This window comes from Cynara cardunculus, unplaced genomic scaffold (genome assembly GCF_001531365.2).
Source record: "Cynara cardunculus var. scolymus isolate 2C unplaced genomic scaffold, CcrdV1 Un_Scaffold_2741, whole genome shotgun sequence".
NCBI lineage: Eukaryota > Viridiplantae > Streptophyta > Magnoliopsida > Asterales > Asteraceae > Cynara > Cynara cardunculus.
Genome location: NW_020201205.1, coordinates 27,796 through 30,342, shown reverse-complemented (window position 1 = coordinate 30,342; position 2,547 = coordinate 27,796).

Genomic DNA, 2,547 nt, shown 5'->3' with positions numbered 1-2,547 from the left:
ATATATATATATATATATATATATATATATATATATATATATATATATATATGAACCATTGTGTCAAATACGAACAAAAAATTGGCATATATATGAACTTGGACTGCATAACATTTATGAACACAATATGAACATAATAAGAATAACTGTTATATGAAAGAAAATAAATAAAAAAAATAGGTATGAACACAATATGAACAGCTTGTGAACAGTAGTTCCTTCATTATGAACACATTCAGGAGCGATCCTTTGTCAATTGGAGCTTTATACATGCATTGCATCCACACCGTTTAAGGTTCACCCCTTGTTCATATATGTTTATGGTCTTATGTGGTTGTTCACCCCTTGCTCATATCGTATAAAATATACAAACACATGACCTCGACACTATGAACACTGGGTGCAAACACTTACACAAATATAAAGATTTGGTATCAAGCTTAAAAAATAACACTTGTGTTCATATGATAGAAGTAACATGAACACAATGGTTCATGATTTATAAAAATCGGTAATATGACAATATGAAAATGGGTCGCGCATATACTTTCATTTGAACATGTGAATTACGTATTAGTAATTAAAGAAAAAAGTTATCAACACAATATGAACTACAAAAAACATAACATATCTGAACATAATTTCTATTAAAACGAGTCTAATAAAATATTAATCCATTACCAAGACATTCACTTTGGTTAATTTCTTCACTTCCCGAACTCGAACTCCGATTGTCACCATAAACCATTTTAATCTTCTCAATGTTGTCGATTTCTTTTCCAATGCGTTTATCCATAATAGCTTGAACGATACCAAAGATTTTTACTATCGTGTTTCCTCCATGAATCAAAAACTCATAAAACAATAAAAATGGAAGATGAAGATTAAAAAAAATAAAAATATCAATATTATAAATGCATATTTTTAGGAATTTTATGATTTTGTAACTTCCCATTAATGGTATGAGAGTTACATAGCAAATGAAATTACCCACTTACCCTTGACATTAAATTGTGAACATGATAGAAACCTAATAGAAGAATGAATTGTGATTGGTTGACATGGTTTTCAAAATTAACACAAAAACTTTGGTTAACATTTAATCTTGACCCTATATATATATATATATATATATATATATATATATATATATATAGGGGTGCATTCAAAGGAGAACTGATTAGTTTGTGATAATTGTGAGATCCAATCTCAACCACAAATTGATGGATAAATTAGAAAACTAATTTTTTGGTAATTTGATTTAAAATTGTATATACACACACACACACACTTGGGATTATGTGAGACCAACTTATTCTCGTGTGATTTATGAGACCACATAAATAACACTGAACTTTCACAGTATTTTTGTTGTAAAGTTTCGGTATTTTTGTACCCTTACATTATTTTGTTGTGAAATTTTAGTGTAATTCGGTAAGAGAAGTTACGCTAAGAATCCAGAAATCACCCATGGTACACCATATGTCTCTCTTGAGGATGAATGTTCATCATGAGTAGCACATTCACGATAAATATGAACTTGTTATTCATCATGAATTACATATTCATGATGAATAACACATCCATATTCTTTGAATACATGTCACATGTCCCACAGTTCCTAACGAAACCTTATATAGGGAATGGTTCATACGAGAAAACCTTCATTATACGAAAATGTGAGAAAAATCCTTTTACTATAATCAATCACATGTAATACCATACTCTTTGTTCTAATTTATATTGATTAATCACTTAAACTTTATATTTACAATAACTAAGGGTGCGTTTGGTTTGCAGGAATGTTTTTGAGGGATTTGGATTCCTGAAGGGATTTGGATTTCATGGGATTTGGATTGGATTGGATTTAAAATCCATTCCTGTGTTTGGTTTGCAAGATTTGGATTTGATTTGAAATCCATTCCTCTGTTTGGTTTGTAGGATTTGGATTTGATTTGAAATCCATTCCTCTGTTTGGTTTGTAGGATTTGGATTTACATTTTTTTTTTAATCACCAAATCTCTTTCATTTGTTAAACATATACTCTTGATGATTGATGGTAGGAGGGTAACAATTGATATTTCTAGTCAGATCCTATATTATTGGATGATCGGTTGTAAGAATTATCTGGTATTAACAGATTACTGTTCCATATCAGGCAATAGTACAGCTGCTTCAACCAGAGCCTGTGAGTTTCTGATTCAGGGTAATTCTTTATCTAGGTCAAGCCTCTGAAGAAAACATCAATTATTTTAGTTACTCTCAAATATGACAACTCTGATCCTGCTTCAATTTCTCAAGTATCATCCTAGATTCAGTTGGCTGTCTAAGAAGATTTTTGCACCGAGACTCATTATTAGTGCCCCGAAAACGATTCAAGCTACAACCACCAACCATATAGATTGGAAAGGGAAGTCTTATTACCTGCTCAAGCGAGACGAAGAGGCGAAGAGGATGAACACCGGTTCAAGCGGGACGAAGAGCAGAGAGGAGGAGAGAACCGGCGAGAGCAGTGGGGAGTTCGAGGTTATCTCCGGCGAGAGCAGT